Source organism: Ambystoma mexicanum, chromosome 2p, assembly GCF_040938575.1.
Source record: "Ambystoma mexicanum isolate Mex_15411 chromosome 2p, UKY_AmexF1_1, whole genome shotgun sequence".
Taxonomy (NCBI): domain Eukaryota; kingdom Metazoa; phylum Chordata; class Amphibia; order Caudata; family Ambystomatidae; genus Ambystoma; species Ambystoma mexicanum.
In genome coordinates, this window is record NC_090923.1 from 345,464,675 (window position 1) to 345,484,488 (window position 19,814).

The following is a 19,814-nucleotide window of genomic DNA, read 5'->3' on the forward strand; positions in this document are numbered from 1 at the left end:
CTTCAGAACCTGTCTTAAGGAGAAAAATGGGGGAAGAGAAGAGAGGGTGTGGGAATAGATGTGAGAAAACATTGATAATTACAAGTGGGTATGTTCACAAAAGAAATCCATTTCCTGAAGACAACTTTAGAGATATTACAGGACTTAATTACATTTGCGATAATACATGCATACTTGACAGAGGTTTTACATGTTCTTGTCACCACATGTATGTTTTCACAGTACAGTAACACTGCAGTAAAAACTCCCATTTCCTCAAGAGGCTTGCAGAACATTTAATCCATAAAGAAATACATGAAGACAATGGTACTAAAACAAGCACTGTTTTCACCAAAATTGTATGTATATCAATGGACCTTTAAGAACAAGCGTTTTGAACCCACAATTTGTAGACTCATGGGATGGTCAGTAGATACGGGTTCAAGAACTGGATTGTATCTTTGCTCAGCATAAAAACATTTAAAGATTGAATGGAAAACAAAAAAAAGATTGAATTGTAGAAGAAGCAAACTATCTTGGCAGTGAAATTCACCCGAAAGTTCCCCAGATCAGTCAACGGTGGTGTAGGCCATAGACTGTTTTCGCAGTGGGCCAAATTCTCTTCAACAAGTTTAATGCAACACCTGGAACTTGTTGATAGGGTTTATTCCGAACAATGAATGTCCATTATACAAGCCAAGTTGAAACCAATAAAAAAGAAGGCCCTATGTTGATGTTAGTTTGTAGTAGCTCTCACACAATACATTGCCATTGGCTCTCACTGGAGAGTCAAGCAACCACAATGGAGTGTGAATCTTAGATTCACTGCCAGACCATTCTCCTGTTGCTTTAAAGGGAAATTAAAATACAACTTTGTTGGGGTGTCTAGTAATTATTGAGATCCTTCTGTATAGCTCACTAATCTTTTTTTTGTTAAATAATTTGTATTAACCTTTTTGTTAGGTATAATACATCGACAATTATACAGGTTACTTTCACAACTAAATTAAACAAATATAATGTGATACATGATGTTTATGAATTCATGAGTAATTAACTACTACGTTGGAATTAACATAAATCATAATTATTAACATAAATCATATAATTATTGAAAAGAACTACTGAGGCATGAATATGAAAAACCATGTAATAAGACTAACGGGGGGGGGGGCAAACAAGACAAACTAATATAAACAGTATGAAAGGTAAAGGCATGGAAGTGATAACAGATTATTACAAAATGGTTTTATTTCAACCCAAATAAGTTGTAAACACATCCCATTTGTTAAGGAATTTAGAAAGTTTTCCATTAGCGAATACATGCATTTTTTCAATTCTATGAAATGGAAAGGCCCCACAAGTTGTAGGATAGGTTTTCTGCAGATTTCCAATTTGATGCAATCAGATGGAATCTTAAGTATATGAAAAAAGTTAAATAGACTCAAAGAGGGTAATGTGTTCATATAGTGATTAACTGAAATTCCAATTATTAATTTATTATTAAATGTTCTTATTGGCATTTGTGTATACATTGCAAATCTATGAATTACAGATCATCTTTACATAGTTTTATACAATTCCATTAAAACAGTTACCAACTACAAAAACAACAAACCAACATTAACTGTCTTCATTGTGGTTCTCTTTACATAGCTATCATCAGTCTCGTGAGGGTGTATATTGCCATTAACAATTGACCATTACAGGGCTGCCATATGGGTCAACCTCACCATTTCTTGATTTGCCTTTTAGCTGCTATATAAATTCTTACCAGCTTACCATCTTCAAGGAGGTTTAGCATCAGAGGGGTGGAACATGTCCCACACCAGTGTTTTTCACGCCTCAAATGCTGCGCTTACCCCCTCCTCTTCCCTAGACACTCCCCTCCCCCCATATCCTGGTCTCTGCTTCCCTCCAGGGTCCAGTTCTTTATACCACATTGCATATTGAGGGCCACCTGCCGATTTCCATGCCATTGCAGTAGCCCTCTAAGCTAGAATGCATACCATGTCCATACATTTTACAAAATGTTTAAACTTGCTTAACCTAGGGTATGCCCCAAGGAGGAATTCCCTCGGGGACCAGTCGTACCGGACAATACCCGCTTTTCTGCAGGCCTGCTCAATTTTAGCCCAGAAACATTGCACTTTCCCACATACCCAAAACGTGTATTATTCTCGCTTCCCCCCATGCCGCACCAGGGGCAGTGTGGCTGGACTGGTTTGTTAAATCCTGCAACCCTATGTGTTGTCATATAAGTGCGGTATAAAACATTTAGTTGTATCAGTCTAAATCTGGCGTTCCTGGACACTTCCTTGGTGTACGCCAATACCCTCTCCCATTCTTTCTCAGCCATGCTTATTCCCAATTCCATCTCCCATCTCTCCTTCAATGCTGCGCTGCAGGGATTGGGTTTATCCGACAGTTGCCCATACAGCCTAGACACCGGTTTCCATCCATCGCTCAGGCTATACATTACTGCTAACAGTGGGTTCTCCTCCGGCTCTTCCGGCCATTTATCCCACTTCGCCCTAGCCGCATGCCTGATTCTTTAATACCATAGGAACTGTCCCTTCGGCAGCCCTTCCTTTTCATGTAATGAGTCAAGATCACGGAATACCCCCCCATCATACATATGCCCCCAGGAGTATATGCCCCATCTCTCCCAGAATCTCACTCTTGCTAGATCAGTGCATGTTCTGCCTACATCGGCAACAATAGGAACCTCGGGCGAATAGGGGTGTTTAAGGTGGAGCAGTGCCATGGTTCTGCTCCATACTCGTCTTCCTAGCGTAACAATCATGGGGGTGGACCCCAAACAGTTCTGAGGGACCCACAGTATTTCCTTCAAGCTCGCTGGTGCAACTAAATGCTGTAGCAGTTCAGACTCAGCAGTAGCCTCGTCTGAGAGCCATCGGGTAACGTGGCTAAGCTGCGCTGCGAGATAATACCTTTCCATGTCAGGGAGTCGTATGCCCCCAGCTTTGTATGGTAAGGTTAACGTGCCTAGAGACAGTTTGTGATGTGTGGCGCCCATAGGAACTCCCGAATTAGTGTCTCTAACATGCGAAAGAAGGCTGCCTTGATGTAACAATGTACATTTTGAAAATAATATAAGAACCTTGGGAGGATGATCATTTTAGTAATGGAAGCCCTGCCCATCATTGACAGTGGCATTTTGGACCAGAACTTCATCGACGTCCGCAGTCCCCTTATCACTGCCCTGGTGTTACTTTCGTGCATGAACTCTGGCGTTTGTCTTATTTTCACCCCCAAGTATCTGAACGAGTCTAACTGCCATCGTATGCCCACATTCGGTAGTTCTTTAATGCCCTTACTCCTTAGGCCAGCAGGTGGCCACATACAAGACTTCTATCTATTAAAGCGTATTCCCGAGACTTTTACATAGTTGTCTAACACCTCTAGCATTTTATTTATTTGCATTTTTTAAAGTGTTCACACAGCCCGCGGGCATCGAGGCGCTGTTACAGGAATGGTTTGTTTTTTTAGTTGCGTAATTGTTTTAAGTTTTTTTGTCTCAGTTGCATATTTATAACACGCTTAAATACCCAGAGGTTTCGAAGCACGTACCCGGGGATCGAACCTGTGTTGCTTCGTGTCATCTTGCTTCCAAGGCGAACATGTTGCCGCCGAGCCATCCTCCCGGGACAGCCTTACAGGGGGCATTAACTTGTAGGTCTCTTAAGTACAAGAGGACATTGTCAGCATATAGGGTCCCACCTGGATCCCGACATCAGAAAACTGCTTCCTAAAGTATATGGCAATTGGTTCCAGCCCCAAAATATACAGCATGGGTGATAGTGGGCAGCCCTGCCTAGTGCCTCTTTGGATATCCCAAGCTGACGACACAGTTCTCCCTGCTTTTACTCTCGCTACTGGGTTGCTATATAGCACCTTTATCCACCCAACAAACCTCGCTCCGAAGCTGAATTCCCTTAGCACTTCGATTAACCACTCCCAGTATATGGAGTCAAAAGCTTTGATAGCGTCTAATGACATCACCGCCAGGCACCCACTTTCCGTTGCCATCTGCGTGACTAGATGTTGCTGTTGCTATCTGCGCAAGTTCGCCGACGTGTTGCGGCCTGGTACAAAACCACACTGGTCGCCATGCACCAGTCCTCCCATAACCCTGGAGAATATTTTAGCCAATATAGTAGTTAATATTTTCACATCGTAATTCAACATTACCAGTGGGCGGTATGAGTCAGGGTCATTTGTGGGTTTATTTGGTTTGGGTATTGGGACCACCAATGTTTCCTTCATGCTGTTCGGTAATGACCCTAATTCGTATGCTTCCCGAAACACCTCATGTAGTAGTGGGGTCAGGGTTGGCGCGTATGCTTTATAGAACTCCGGTGGGAGTCCATCGCTGCCAGGGGTCTTGCTAGTGGCTAAAGATCTAATAATCTCCCTTGCGTAATCAGGAGTAATGGCGCGGTCCAGTGCCTCCTGCTGCGGGTTGCCCAGTTTGGGGAGCCCCATTTCCTCCAATGTATTCCATATGTCCTCCCCTGGGACCAAAGTGTCGTGGGCATACAGGCTGGAGTAAAAGGCTGCAAAGGTGTCATTAATTGACTGCAGTGTTCTGTGGGTAACACCCTCCGCATCTGTAAGTGCAGTAGTCAAGTGTCTCGGGTGTTCTCTCCGCACAGCCACAACAGTCTACTCAGCTCGTCTCCCTCCTTGTGTGCCCTGGTGGTTCTCGTTATGTAATCAAACTTGGAGAGCCTCTCCCACGCCTCTTGACAAGCACTCCTTGCCTCTGATAGTTTCAACTCTTCTTCCCTGGTCTCTTGGATGTTAGCTTAAATTAACCGGATTTCCTCTTCCCGTTTCTCCAGTTCCATTCTTAGCATTCTTTTGATACCCCCAGCACCCAGTATGACCTCTCCCCGTACTGCCACTTTCAGTGCTTCCTACACACAGCTTCACACTATCCCGGTAACTTTCGATAAACTCAACAAGTGTATTCTTGAGGCCCTCCCAGAAAGCTTGATCTGTCAGGGCCTCCACTGGCATATGCCAGAGTGGTATGGGAGGTCTAGGGCCCAACCTCACCCAACTCATAATCAGTGGCGAATGGTCAGAGATCGTCCGACCTAGATACTGTGCCGACTCAATCTGGGATAGGTGAGCTTTCCCAACAAAAATATAATCAATCCTGGTGTATAGATTGTGTGGTGAGGAGAAGTAAGAGTATCCTCTGTCTGCGGGATGTAATTCCCTCCAAACATCAGCCAGGTCCAAGTGAGTCAGTGTTGAGTTCAGTGCCAATGGGGCTGCCACCGCCCTGTTCAGGGGTGGTTCTGATCTGTCTAGGTCCAGATCTCTTGCACAATTAAAGTCTCCCCAAGAACCCCCCCCCCCCGTGGTGGCTCACTTTAGCACATATTTTACTGAGATCAGCTAGGATACTGTGATTAGGAAAATAGGAGTGCACTATGCACACTTCTGTTTGTTCAATAGAGCCCCACAGTATCAGGTATCTGCCCTCTTAGTCCGCCTCCACCCCCAGCAACTGAAAGGGCACCCCAGGATTTATCCATGTGAACACTCCCCTAGCATACCTAGAGTATGCCATTCCGTACCCCTGCCCCCTCTCGGCATTCTATTAGCTTGGACATAGCTCCTTCCGTGAGTTGGGTTTCCTGCAACATGGCAATGGATATTTTTTTCCTGCCCAGGTAAGATTTAATTCGATTCCTGCGTATACAGGTCCCAAATCCCCTTACGTTCCACGACAGAACCTTAACTTGTGCTGCCATGTCCATTTAGCTTCATTTCCCCCAGCCTCCACCAGACCCCTGGCCACAGTCTAAGGTCTTCCCTTACTCGGATCGCGCCATTCCATGCTATGTTTCGTTTTTGTGCATGACCACACCCTCACAACCCTCTGCTCACTTGAAGACCTGTTGTAGTACAACAAACAATAAACAAACCAAACAAACACGCCCAGCTTCCGCCTCGCACTGCTCGGGCGCCCCGCACTTCTTAGGCCGTCCGGGCCATCAAATGCGGGAAACATTGTGCTGGCAACAGGCCTGCACCGATCGTTCTGTGGGTCCGGACCTAAAAGCCCAGGTCAAGTGGCCGCACAGACCAATTTAGCAATACAACAACACAACAATGGGTTTAGGGCTGTTTTTCAGTTGTCCTATTACTGACTCTGGTGAGCAGCTCCCTTCAGGGTCGGACTGGCCCTTTTGGTCTTTCGGCCCGTGGCCGATCGACTTTGGGGTCCCCTGGGGCCGGTTTTCCGGCAGCCACCTCTGGGCAGGTTTTCTTTTTAAAAGAAAAAAATATATATATTTATTTTTTTTTTTAATTGGAATGCCGGCCTAGTGTGAGTGCGCCGCCGAGCCGCGATGTGCGGAGCTCGCGTCGCGAGTATTCTGGGGGGGGGGTTCAGCCGCCTGGGATCAGGGCTGGGCTGCGCAGCAGGGCATGGCAGAGAGCCAGCCCAGGAGGGGGAGGTGCCGCGCCGGCGGCACTGTCTGAGTCTGCAGCACAATCATCATAGCAGCAAGGTAACACTAGATGTTACCTTGCTTTGATGATTGCATCATGCAATTTATGATGCATGCAGATGTATGTGCATGATTCATTCACGTAACGGCGTCGGTGGGCCTGGGCCACCAGGCCGGCGGGGGGGCGGCCATGCAGCCACTGCAGGGGGCCGGTGCGCCTGCCGTGCCGTGTGTGTGCTCGCCGGCTCACGAGCCTCTGGCCTGCGGCGGCCAGAGAGAACGTTACTTGTTTGATCTGTGGGGGAGGCAGGCTGAAGCAATTGCAAAGCAATTGTAACACCTGCCCCCCTCCGAGTCCTGACCCCGTGCAGCCTGCAGGGCTGAGGGCTCCGCGGCGCTGAGCTGGGGCCGGGCCCGGCACTGTCAGAACACAACACAGTGACACATTTCACACTTGCTTTCAACTTTGCAGGAAGTAAGTAACACTTCTTTGCAAAGTTGAAAGCAACTGTCTTCAACTTGTGCCTGGGGGCTGGGCTGGGCCCCGGGGCCGCCGGCGCCGTGGACAAAGGAATAACCCAATGAAAATTCGGCTGGTGGGCAGGCTGCCCCTGCCCACCCAATACTCCCGCCATTATGCTGCTAGCCCCAGTGCAAGCACACACCAGTGGACCACTTGGAGGCCGACAGTGCCAGTGCCCACACAGGAGGATCCACCAGGCAGCACTGAGGCGGCCAGCAGTGCAGACAGTGGCCAGTGCCAGTGCCGGCCACAGACAGCAGCCAGCCAACAGCCAGCCAGTCAGTCACTGAGCCTGAGGTAAGGAGTGTGACTTGTGTACTATTCTCGTAGCCAACAGAGCCAGAACAACTTCGGATTGTTTTCTTGGACCTATTAAGGCAGAGGGTGGGAGGCAGAAGTTGTTAGGAAGGGTCTGACGCTTAAAACACATATTGGAGCCACTTCCACCAGCCCCTGGCCCGTGTCTGCCCCACTGTCGAGTCCCATTCTTCACAGTCGTGCAGGTGGTCGGTAGTAGCCACTCTAGAATTATAAAGCTGCCGCCTTTTTATATAGCAGTTCACGCCAGATTCATCCTACTTCTAAGCACTGGAATTATGTGTGTTGTTGTTGTCCTAGGTAATGGTAATCATCATGTTATCATCCTGAAAGGATGATTGGCTCCCGGGTTTCAAACCTCTGGCATGGAAGCGAAAGCAGTGATATGGGAGTTACATACCAATATCAAATAATGTTTATTTCCCGGTGCCAAAAAGCACTCCCCACATATTGGAAGACTGGGTTCCTTTACTAATCTAAACTCCGTTGCTAGACTATTTGGGCAAAGTGCTGGATAATGGGAAGGCATTAGGAATACATGCGTTTGCTTAATGAGCAGGATTCACATTGTTTGTAATGTAAGCAATTCCCAGGGCGGTCTCCCGTTGTTTCGAGGAAGTAATTTACTTTGTTGCAAACACTTCGAATTACTTCGAATGTGGTACATGTATTTGAGGGTTAAGGGGTAAAATGGGTGGTGGGGGCGAGGGGTAATCGGGGTTGAGGGCTTGGTGTAGGGGTGGTAGTGAAGGGGGATTAGAGACCCCCCCAAATAAAAATTAAATAACACAATTAAATAAAACAAAAACAAAGTGATTGCAACGAAGTCAATTACCGCTAAGTAATGTACTTCCTTCTAATAACGTAGAAACGAGAAAACAGGCGCACATTAAAATGAATATGCTATACCCTGGAATATGTAGTAAATGTTGAAATAGATGCATTACACGTTGAGAATCTTTATAAAGTGTGTACTGAGAAGCCTGCTAGCTGCATGGTGAAGCTGCTTAAACCTGAACAAGGATTCTCATACACACACTTCTGACAATGCCACATGACTGGCACTCCTGCCCACTGCAGCTGGTGGCGTGTCCCTTTCTTACTAGTTTCATTTTGCAGGAATTGTTCAAAAAACAGTTCTGGGTTTTCGGACAGAAGCGACTTTCGGAAAGACATGCTCTGCCTGCAAGCTTCTTGAAAGCTTTACTCTTGGCTATCATTGGTTGCCTGTGGTGAGCCCTTAGGCATCAGAATTGTGGCTTTTGAGGTTCTCAAGCAGGGGTGGACTGGCCCATATGGAACTCTGGAAATTTCCCGGTAGGCCTCTGCACCCTGGGCCTCTTTTGTGGTATTTTCAAATTTTCCCATAGGAAAGGGATGGGCTTGCTGAAAATCTGTAACATGGGGCCACTTTGAAAATTATTTCCAGGGCCTCTTTTGCTTTCTAGTCCACCCCTGGTCACAAGAAATGTGTGTTGGTCAGCACAGCACCAGGTCGATGCGTAAACATTGAGTGATGGTTCTAGGTCTGTTGGCCCGGATCCAGAAGAGCGTGGAGAGCTGTTTATGCTGGTTTGAAGGGCCCTGTGCTAGAGTCAGAGGCAGGATCTGATCGCTACAGATGACTTTCTCATGAGCACACCCTGGCGGTCGCAGATTCGTGGAGCTGCAATGGGGCATTACCTGCTAGGCAGGAAGGTACAGCACAGGCACACTGAGGACCAGGTTCAGCAGTCAGCAGAGGATAACTGCCTGACATGCCAGCATCTCGCTCAGCAATGCCCAATGACATCCGTGAGGGAGAGGTTGGAGAGAAGGAAAAGGGAGAAATTGGGACACAGGCGGGAATCGCCTGCATTGCGGTAACGTTGGTTTGTTCTTAATGTAGGTGGCTGCATTGCCTACTTTTATTTTAATTTTAAAAGTAGTACTTGCACTTTAAACTAGAATCTTTTCTGTCATTTCTGATTGGAGAACATCTAAACTGCTGATGTCCTTTTGCTCGCTTTGACGGCGCCTGAAGACTGAACTGGCAGGTATAACACACGCAGGACTCTCCTGTCTGGGGGGCAAAGTTGGTTTGTTCATAATATAGGAATTGATACATAGATGTACTTCTGCATTTTGCTTATTGAAAATAGCACTTGCAGTTTAAATTAGGCACATAGCAATCAGGAGCCTTTTCAACCATTTCCGGCTTATGGACATTTTTACTGCCTATGCCGTGTCCACGACCACCGAGAGAGCACACCTCTGACCGCAGGCCTGTATGCTCCCAGCTAGCACATGACGTTTCATCACTTGTACCAAAAAGGTTTTGAAAATCTGCCCCTATAACTTTAAATTTGATTTTTGTTACTGAGCCTGTCAACCTTGTATAGCTGGAGGCGAACGCACATTTCACTAGCCACACTGTGTTGTGGTTTAAATATGATTCCCACGTCCTTTGGTACCTTTTATTTGCATGAGGTAGTTGTGGGCAACGTTATGCCTGCATACGAGCCTCCATTTTATGTCACCAAATTAAATATGGAAATGCAACTAATAGTGAACAATGCTCCAATTAGTCTTTTAATTTGGTCATATCAATGATATCTGGAACATGTACGCGTACATGGCATTTAAAGAGGGCCTACTCGCTAAAACAAATCTCAGGAGGGGTGTGATGTCCTTTCCATCCCACAAAGCAGTCATCCTTCCTTCATCAAAGCTAATTTTGTTTTCTCTTTTGACATTTTGTTGTTAGAATCTTACTTTTGCTTTGTCGGTGCTAAATCTATCCTGCTTAACAGGGATCTTTGCATTACAATTTCGACCTCCTTTGGTCTGTCGATTTCCCAGAATCCCTGTGGGCGTGTGGCCAGGAAGCGCCTTGAGGCGATTCAGTTAACAGTGCTGCGCTATGCATGTCCCTTCTTTCATTCACATGCTTCTCGGGCTCCCCACGTCCTAATAAGCAGAGGAAACGGCCGGGACTGCCTGAAGCACCATGCCTTGGTGGTGGTGTTCCAGAAACAGGGCCTTTACTGACTGTGTTTTACTGATGTGACTTTGTTGTTTTCAAGCTGGCTTTGACATCCAGCTGACATCAGCCTACCATCAGGTGCTAGTGGCCCTGGGGGATTGGCTGGCAGCTTGTCATGGACGTGATTTACTAGAGACTGCACGTTGGGATCTTAGAAACTACCCTCAACAGTCAGGCGCCATTGCCTTGTGTCATGCACTTGTATTTGCTGAGGCCCTCATCACACAAGCACTACCGTGGGCAGAGCCTGAAAAGTAGATGCATTGCACACAGGCTTGAAATGCGGCCACATTTGCACCAGACCTGCAGATGGTCATTTTACTATAGCCGATATGATAGCTTAGTGGGTTGAGCGCTCGCTGCTGTGATGTGTGTGTGATCTGCAGGTTCGAATCCCAGCAAGGCCATCTCAGCCTTTCATTCTTCTGAGGTTGATAAATGAGTACCAAGACAGGTTGGGTGATATTGTATGCATATTTGTTCTATAAAAAATGGCTTAAGCGTAAGTGCTTTACAATAACATATTATCATTTGGCCTTGGACGTCTGCATGCATTCACAGTAATTTGACAATATGGATCTAAACACACAGATATTAATGATACATATGGTGATCCATTCTTGTATGAAATGCATATCACATTAGTGAAATCATAACCATATTAGTCTGCTTTTGATGCCACTTCCTGTTTTGTGAAGGGGTGAAAGGTTGTGTTTCATTAATGGCACTGATACTGTAGAAACGTCCGTGTTTGCGCAGTGAGAAGCGTGTAGGCGATTCACGGATGATGGTTTGAGGGCCACTTTTTTTGAGGCGCGGGGTGGGCCCCTTTTTTTGAGGCGCAGGGTGGGCCACTTTTTTGAAGCGAGGGGTGGGCCACTTTTTTTTGGGTGTCCGGGCCTATTTCTTGTCCCAGTCCGACCCTGGCTCCCTTCTCGATGGCCGCCCCCACCTTCGTACCAAGATCATTCAAGTGATTGCTTCCTCCCAGTTTGCCAGATTGTTATGTTCCAGCCACATATTAGCGGCCGCTGGGGTTTCTAAGAACACAGCCCGCCCCTTGTGGATCACCTTCAACCTGGATGGATACATTAGCATGCATTTCAGGTTCAGTTGTCTGAGCCCAGCTTTGATCGGGACAAAAGAGTTTCTTGCACGTTGAACTGCAGGTGTATAGTCCGGGTATATAGCTATTTTCAAGTTGTCTCTCATTATCTCCCCACCCTCCCTAGAGTGCTTGAGTATGATCTCCCTGTAACGAAAGTTCAGAATTTTAGCAATCATCGGGCGGGGATGTGATCCCGGTGGCAGTCTCTTTTGTAAGGATCTGTGAGCTCGCTCCACCGCAAAACCCTGCGATAGGCGGCTTGCTCCAGTCTCCTGCTGTAGTAAAGTTTCCACAAACCCTGGTGGGTCCCGACCTTCCATTCCCTCCGGCACCACCAGCAGGTGAACATTATTGCATCTAGCCCGCCCTTCAGTGTCCTCAGATCTTGCTTCGAGCGTTGCAACCCGTTTCTCAAGCACCTGTACCCTCGCTTTCAGATCTACTGTGGTTTCCGTCGTCTCTTGGAGCCCAGCCTCTGCTGTAGTCGCTCTTTCTGCCAGGTTACGTGTGTTTTGGCGCATCAGTTGCATATCCGACTTGACCTCCTCAATTTTAGTGTCTATGAATGACCTGAGCGCCACTATGGCCTCTAATGCTGGTCCTTCCCGGTTGTCTTCCTCTGGGGTCTTTTTCTCACTGGGTGCAGCCGTTGCGTCCTGTGCCGGGGATCGCGTTTTAGCTGTGGCAAAGGCATCCGTTATTGTCACCTTTGCTTTTCCTTTAGCTGGGGACCTGCCCACCCAGATAGTGCGCTGGGCGGTTTTCTACTGTGCCAACTGGCTCCACCTATTTCTGTGTTTGTCCGCCGCTCAGGTGGTCAGTGCGGCAACTCTTGGGCAGTGCAGCACAACGGGGCCAGGCCCGTCATGGCGATCCCAGCACCCTGCCCCTTGTTCCAATTGGTTCTGCGAGTTCCTTTCCCACAACCCAGCATGGATGGGTCTCCTGTTAATCTCAGAGGGAATTGTTTACCCCCTCACCTTGCGGCACCTCTGAAGCAGTTCTGTCTCGGCTCCAGGAAGCGCGGTCTGCACTGCTCACTCTTCCAGTTTATTCTTTTTGCCCTCGTTACAAGTGCCCACTGATTGCCCTGTGGTTCTGTGCCATCAATGGTGCTTAGTGGTTGTAGGTTCGGGAAAGGCTGGTTTGCAATCCACCAAGTGTTTCTCCCCACTGCGTATTGGGATTAGCTGTTGCTGATGCAGAGCAGTGCCTATGGCCCCCCCCCACCGCCTGAGCCCCCCACCCTGCACTGGGTTGCAGGATTTCCAGCCCCGTCCCCAGCTCCCACAATGACCGCTCTCTACCGGGAGACCTTGTCCCGTTTACCCTCTTACGGGGCCCGCCCTTGTATGTCCCTGTTTTCACCCTGCTTCGCCCGCTGCGGTGTCGGATGGTTTCCAGGGCCCTCGAGGCAGCTGGGTCAGGCACAGCGCCTCTTGTGTTTTCAACTGGGAATGGATTAACTTAGTCTTGGCGGGTGTTCCTCCGGCCGTATTCCCGGTGAGGATGTGCGCTACTACTTATCCTCCATCGCTTTGCTCTCAACAATATATGCCTGTGCCTCCCCTCTGTTGCTTCTTGTTTATGGTGGGGATCCACCTTACCTTTCTAGGACAGCTACTTCCACGCTGCGTGACCCCTCGCAGTGCCCAGCACTGCAACAGCTCCTAGGGACGTTCCCTCAGCCCAGTCCAAAAGACTGCTGTGTCTCCCCAGAGCCACGGCGTCGTGTCTCAACTCTGCCTGTTTTAATAATGCAATTGGCCGCCGCTTAGTATCTCTAGCGCTTTCACCTTAAGCAGCATGGCCCCATTCAGCCGCCGCCATCTCCGCCAGTGTGTCGCTGGTGGGGGAAGGCCAGTCGCAATGAGGCTGCCCAGCAGCAGCGTTAGCTTAATTCCCACATGGTGTTACCTTCCGCTGTTTTGCCGCCTTCGAGCCAGCTTGCTTCTTGCCTTTAATCCGCCTCACTGTAGAGAGTGTTCCGGCTCTCCGACCCCTGGGACACTTCGTTTCCGCGTCGCTCCTCACTGCCTACAGCACTGCAGCTCCACGTCGTCAGTTTGCAAGCCTTTCAGGCCCACACACAGCTCCCTACTGCTCCAGTACCCAGCCACCTCACACCTCCACCAGCCAGTCCCTTTAGCAATGCTCTTCTGCACCCTCGGCAGCCGGGGTAATCAAGTTCGGCATTCAGGTCCCTCGTATTACGTGGGCTCAGAGCAGTGTTAGCCCATCCCCCTCACTGCTTGGCGGCCGTTACAGTCTCTGCCATCTTGTTCAGCCCGGGGGTGCCTCTTCCAAGGGCCCGAGCAGCGAGCCATCTGCTCCGATTTACGTCGGACCTTCTAAGGAGTTATAGAGAAATGCTTTACCCACACCCAAGAGCGATTATTACAGTGTTTCCTCGCAGTTTAGTGCAATACAAGGATCTATTACCAGGATCACGGTCGGAGCTCAGCCCGGCAACGTCCTCACTCCGTAGGCTCAGGCCTCGCCCCCTCGAAATTCTAATTATTAAGTTAAACAAAGTTAATGATTCTTGAAGAGTAAACATAAGCTGCAAACATTTTCAAATGTTCTCCCAGAAGGAAAACACATATTTACATTGGACTATAGAGTGTATAAAATGAGCATAGGGGGATTGACACGACCACCAGATATCAGAGCCAGTATTAGAGATTTTGGATATTCCAACTGGTGTTAAGTATGTTCTGTGCAGCATAAAAAAATGTGATTGTGTGAGATTAGATGCCACCGACGTTGTGTAATATTGCTTCCAAATCTTTTCCAATATGTCAGGGGAGGGATGAAAATTCCAGTCCAGTTATCAGTTTTTAATAGTGTTAGAATTAAGAAGATTTCTATCACTAAATTGGTTTAGAATTTAATATAATTTGGCCGCCCTCGTAGAAGGAGAGTGCATCAGTAAATCTATCATTCTAGAGGGGGCTTTTTGAGAACTAAAGGTATAGATTTTGTAATGAGATTGATAGGAGTGGTATAAAATTCAACATCATATTCAACAAGACTGAAACAAGCATTTCATTGTGGGAATGAAATAGCAGTGAGATTATCAGATAAATGATTAACTTGAAAAAGACCAGCAGAGTACCATAATTGGAGTAAATGAACTTTCAGTTTGAGAGGGACCAATATATTAAACCAGAAGAATGTATTAGTAAACTCTACTCTAATGTGTAATATGCCTAATAAATAATTCCAAGCACTTTTGATAGAATGTAAGAGGGGATATTTTTTAATACTGGCCCAAGATGGAGTTTGAAGAAAATGCAAAAAATATAAAGTAGTGTGATTAAATTGGCTTCCAGTTTAACCAATGTAGGAGCATTCATCAATTGGGATTCATTATTTATAAAATGTAACGATTTGTATTAGTATAAAGGCTTTATGGTATGTTGGAAAATATGAAACTTTACTCCACCATTGTCTTTGGTAAATTTAAGTTTATTTAATGCAATTTTAGGAGTCCTGTTTTATTACAAAGAAATTTAGAGAGTAATGTATTAAATTAGTAAAAAAAAACAAGGTGGGGAAAGATAATACTAGACAACAGGACTTAAATTAATTTATTTAAAAAGTGCCTGGGCGACCCCACCAAGTGAGGAATAGTGGAGACCATTGAGCAATTAAAATATTAACTTTATCAATAATTAGGTTCCCTTTAGGGAGATAGTGGAGGTAATATCTTTAGAAATATGTATACCTACCTATTTGATAGATGTAGTGCACCATTTCATACAAAATAATGGAACATCTGAAGCTGAGCAGGAATAAGTCAACGGTAGAATTTGTCAAGATTTAATATTTATTCTGAGACTAGAAAACTCATTTATAGTATTCATCAGATTAGGAATAGATGAAGGTTTAGATAGATAGAGTAGAATATCATCAGCATAAAATGATCATTTAATGGAAGTATTTATGGGTATTCCTGAAATCATAGTGTGAGATGGATGCTGGTTTGGACGCCCTAGAAGCTTGGAAGGACCTCATGTGTGTGTCAACACAACTTTGCTTCTTGACATTTGTATTCAATTCAAAACAACATAAAATATGTTAAATCATATTTATTTCATATACAAAATAATTATTGTTTTCCATCTAGGGTAAGGAGAATGGGGTTCAGAAAATTGTTGTGCATAAGAAAGGACATTCAAAAGAAGTATTGTATTTCAAGAAGCAAATCTTCCTTTGATGAATCCAGATTGATCAATATTAATGGGTTTAGACATAAACAGGGTAATTCATAGAATTTCGCAGAAAAGTGTCGCAAGCGGCTGGCGCAGAGTGTCCGCGTGCGATTGTCTGCGCCAGGCACGTGCGCTAAAACCGATTTCCGCGCACAGCGTATTCATGGATTTTAGGCTCCCAAACCAGCCGTGGCGCAGAGTATCGCAGCGACCCTGCAGCAGCGCCAGTAGCGCCCCCAAGAACGCCCTCGCGCAAGGAAAAGCCATCAAAATCGCTAAATCATCGCAAAGGGCTGCGCTAACCCTGGACCAGTTTACAGGGCTGCCAAACAAGGAACGCAAAGCGGGTAACGTACATATCAGGGGTACGCGGGAAGTTGTACACGCGATTAGCCAGGGTACGTGTATTACAGGGGTACGCGGGAAGTTTTACACGCGATTAGCCAGGGCACGTGTATTACAGGGGTACGCGGGAAGTTTAACACGCGATTGGCCAGGGTACGTGTATTAGAGGGGTACGCGTGAAGTTTTACACGCGATTAGCCAGGGCACGTGTATTACAGGGGTACGCGGGAATAATCACACGCGATTTGGCTGGGTACGTGTATTACAGGGGTACACGGGAAGTTTTACACGCGATTTGGCTGGGTACGTGTATTACAGGGGTGCGCGGGAATTATCACACGCGATTTGGCTGGGTACGTGTATTACAGGGGTGCATGGGAAGTTACACACGCGATTAGGCTGGGTGGGTCCTCACAGGTGTTCCCTGTACACCCTCCACGGCCCCTGCAGGCAGCCCACAAAACAGGGGACTACCCTGCACACCTGCTCATGTCCCCCTGCACCTCCACCCCCCAGCCACCAGGGGCAGCCTCCACCAGGCCCCCACCCATGTCTACCACCACCCCCACCCCCCAGCCACCAGGGGCAGCCTCCACCAGGCCCCCACTCATGTCCCCTATCACCCCCAGCCCCCCAGCAGTGCAGGGGCAGCAGGCAGTCAGGCAGCAGCAGGTGGGAGCGTGCTCGGGCTCTGGGGGGCAGTAGTTCGGCCTTCCGGGCAGGAGCGTGGTATTCCGTGTGCGTACGCGTGGCCAGCTTGGTACGGAGTGATTTTGCACGTGAAAATCCTGCACGTCAGCGTGAAAACTGAGGAAAGGCCCTCAGCGCGTAAGCGCGTCTGTGACGTGACCCGCACAGGTGTTTCCCACACAGCACGTGATGACAGAGCACACGTGGAAAGACTGCACGTCAGAGTGTAATCGCGTGTGATTGGTGGAAATGGCCCTACACGCAGAAGTGACAAAGCGTGTGATTGGTGGAAATGGCCCTACACGCAGAAGTGACAAAGCATGTAATAGGTGGAAATGGCCCTAGCGCATACACGCCGCGTAAGTGACGCTGGACGTGTGGGCCTGTATAAAAGGTACGTGTAGAACACGTTTTCCTTGTACGTGCTTTTCGTGGAGAGCGAGTGGGTGAATTCTGTACTTCTTGTCGTTTCACACGCGATTTACTTCACGGCGTTTCTAGTTCGTATTCCCTGTTACCTCTGACAGCTTTTGCTCTTTTTTCTCTTTTACTGGTTTACCTGGGCCTGTTCCCTCAAACAGTGTTCCCTTCTACTGTTGTCCTGTCTCCTCAGACAGCGGACAAATCTTCTTTTGGCGGGGGTGTTGCCAACCAAACGTGCTCCTTTTACACGCTCGTTTACCTGGCAGACGGTGAGTCACGCACGTATCTAACATCTGTGCTAGCCCCGTGTGTAGCCTACCCCTTCAGAGGTCATTCTAGGCTGCGTGTGACACGCATACGTTCATTCTTGTGTTTCTGGGTGCCACAGCGTAGTGCAGGTTTTTCTTTCTGCACACGTGGTCTAGGAGGGATTGCGTGCACGTCATCTCCCTTTTTTGGGCCTCCTGTGCGTTGCGTGACCCGTCATCTTTCCCCAGGGGTTACATTCAGCCTTGCTAGAGCACTAGGGTACAATTACCATCTGGTACCCAACCCCTTTGACCCCCAATTGCCCAGGACAATAGTCTACATCCACTCCCATACGCACATTAACATCAGTGCCATGGCTGGGAGGCGAGGATTCCGTAAGGGTGGCAAAGGTGGAAGAGCCACAAGTGGTGGCCGTGGTGGATCCGGTAGGGGACGTGGTCGTAACTTGCAGGGTGAGCCTGTCCCCCCCATGTGTGGAGGACCAGTCACGGGCACCCATAATCCCCCCCCCTCCCATTGAGGCTGATGTGGCTGACACCATCCATGCTCAGCCCTTGTTGGACCAGCCCATTGTGGCACCAGACCTGGCCGACTCCATGGCTGACTTCCAGGTCAGCAGGGCTACGACACGTGCGCTGGTGCACGTTGATGCCATCATGCCACGTGGATCTGGGGCAGCAAGGTCATCTGCTGCACCAAGGAGGCAGGGCGGAGAGGCTGCAGGGGCAGCTGCGGCTCCATCCACCCCAGCCCTCACACACCCAGCCAGGACAGTGTCGGTCCTAGTCCATGCTGCTGACATTCCCCCTGACACCATCACACTAGAGCTAATGCCTGCACCAACTCCCATGCTGAGTGTGCAATCCCACACTCCTGATACAGAGTCCACCAGGGCTCCTGCCCCTAGTGTCCAGAGCGGCGCAGGACACTCAGGACCACCACCACCTTCCAAGCGGAAGAGGAAGAGTGCTCGTCCGGCACAGGCTGATGCCCCAGACACGGCTACACAGTCCGGCCCGTCCAGGAAGCCCAGCTTCACGGATGACGAACTGAATGCACTTGTCGAGTATGTGTCCGGACATGACAACGAGATGGTCATTGTTGCAGGATCCAAGACCACACCTGCACAATGCCAGGCACACTGGCAGACCGTTGCGGACATCGTAAGTGCCCTTGGAATTGTGAGGCGCACAGCCAATGATTGCTATAAGCGCTGGAATGACCTAAAGCGCAGGGCAAAGAGTAAGCTGGCCTCAAGTCATGCCGCAACTCTAGTGACTGGAGGTGGGTCTCCAGTAGTAGACATGGAACTCACTCCACATGAGTCAGTCGCTGGGACCTACGTCACGGAGGAACAGATCCAAGGCGTGGGAGATCTGGCTGATTACGAGGCATTGTCCGGTGAGTGCCCATGCATGTGTGTGTCATCCATGTGCATGGTGTGTGTGTGAGGGCTTCTGTTCGGGTGCCAGGTGAGAGTGTGTGCGCCTGAGTCGTATGGGTCAGCCATGTGCTTCATGCAATCCTTCCTGCGCAGCTGCATTTGGCCATAGTAGTATCCCTTCTGCCAACAGTAGACATCTAGCCCAACTGCACGCCAGTTGCCCTTGAAGTGTCACCTTGCCACAACATATTTGCTTCTCTTTCACTGTTCATTCAGTCAGTTTGTTTGCATTCCACCACTTTCACTAGGCATGTCGCTGTCCACTAGTCACATGTCTGACATGGGTATGGTAAAGTGGAGTGACTTTGTTACCTGGATATCATTTGTACACACATGTCCCTGTGCAATTGGACCATTTCAGACTGGCAGCTCCAGGTGAAAAATCTGACCTGTTAGAATTAGAAAAGCTATTACATGCGGGAACTGGACTGAATGAATAGGTGCTGCCCTCCTCTCCATCTTCACTCAATAGCAATGGTACATGCCATCTGTGTGATGGCATGTGTGTTTCACCTGCCAATCACAGGCCAATGTGTGATGCCACTGCCAGGCAGCATGCAGAAAATGTGTTCATCTTCCATCTTGGTGTCATCAGTGTGTGCCATTTGCCTGGACTTCATACGCAGTGAGGGTGCATGCATGGGAGGGTTTTAGTCATGTGGGACATGTGTCAATCAAGTACTGGTTCTCTTGCTTCTCAGCCCTCAATGTGTGCCATGGTGCTAATGCCTGTTTCCATTTCTTTGTTTTCATGTCTTTGCAGGGGAAGACGCACCTGATACTGCTGGGGTTGTGGAGATGGTGCAGACCCAGGAGGGGTCCGAGGGCCGACCAACCACCAGTGAGGGACGTGGTGTGGTGGTGGGGGAGAACCCACAAGTGCTGCAGGTCGTGCTCTCAAGGGGTGTCTCTGGCTGCACCTCCCCCGAGCTGTACTCAGGTGTTGATTCGGATGAGACCTACGTGCCGTCGCAGGTG

At 48.3% G+C, this 19,814-nt stretch overlaps 1 protein-coding gene across 1 annotated transcript in view; it reads right to left on the bottom strand.

Moving 5' to 3' along the window:
• Positions 1 to 19,814, bottom strand: part of DNAH12 (dynein axonemal heavy chain 12) — a 3,791,933-nt gene that overhangs the window by 3,688,441 nt on the left and 83,678 nt on the right. The window lies entirely within an intron of this gene.